This window comes from Chondrus crispus, genomic scaffold, assembly GCF_000350225.1.
Source record: "Chondrus crispus Stackhouse genomic scaffold, scaffold_42, whole genome shotgun sequence".
NCBI lineage: Eukaryota > Rhodophyta > Florideophyceae > Gigartinales > Gigartinaceae > Chondrus > Chondrus crispus.
The window spans coordinates 357,586-358,606 of record NW_005179363.1 but is presented as its reverse complement, the minus strand read 5'-3'; positions in this window follow the sequence as shown (position 1 = coordinate 358,606).

The following is a 1,021-nucleotide window of genomic DNA, read 5'->3' as shown; positions in this document are numbered from 1 at the left end:
CGGCGAGGGCGGATGCGGCCCGCTTTGCGAATAACCTCGTCGTCGCCCTCATTGTTGCAGACCTTCAGATGGACTGCGACACCGTCTGCGCAGCCGTGCTTGGCGGCCTTGTCGCCCGACCCGGCTGCTCGAGGGCACAGGTCGACCGCGAGGTCGGCCCGGATGTTCTCAGGATTTTGCACTTTCACTCACGCCTCGTGCAGACCGTCCGCCATTGCCTGGACCCCGCCTTCACGGAGATGAGCTTTTCAAACCTGCGCGAGCTCGTGCTTGTGGGCGCCATGGACGAGCACCGCGCCCTCTCGCTGGAGCTTGCGCATGCCGTGCTGCAGATGCGCACCCTGGACGCCCTGGAGTACGAGGAGGACAAGCGCAACGTCGCCCGCCGCACCATGTACCTGTACGCCCCGCTGGCCAACCAGCTCGGCATCTGGTTTGTGCAGGGCGAGCTGGAGGAGCTCGCCTTCATGCACCTGCAGCCGGAGACCTACGCCATGGTCCGCCGCCTGGTGGGCGAGCGCCGCCGCGAGTGCGAGAGCACGCTGCGCCAGAGCAAGCACTTTCTGGAGCGCGTGCTCAGCACCACCCCCGAGGTGCGCAGCCGCGTGCGCGCCGCCCAGATCAACGGCCGCGTCAAGGGGCTCTACTCGGTGTACCGCAAGATGCGCCGCAGCGGCAAGAAGGTGTTTGAGATCTACGACCTGCTCGCGCTGCGCATCGTCGTGCAGCCCAAGCGCGCAGACGACGGCGCCGAGGAGGCCGCGTGCTACGCAGTGGCTGACGCCATCCGCACCCGTTTTGAGACCTTTGAGTCCCGCGCAAAGGACTACATCGCCGCCCCCAAGCGCAACGGATACCGCAGCCTTCACATGACCGTCGTCCCGCAGGGCGCCTCCACCCCGCTCGAGATTCAGGTCCGCACGGAGAGGATGCACCACGTCGCAGAGTACGGCGCCGCGGCCCACTGGATCTACAAGGAGGAGTTGGTCGACGACGATGACGACAAGGACAATCACGACGA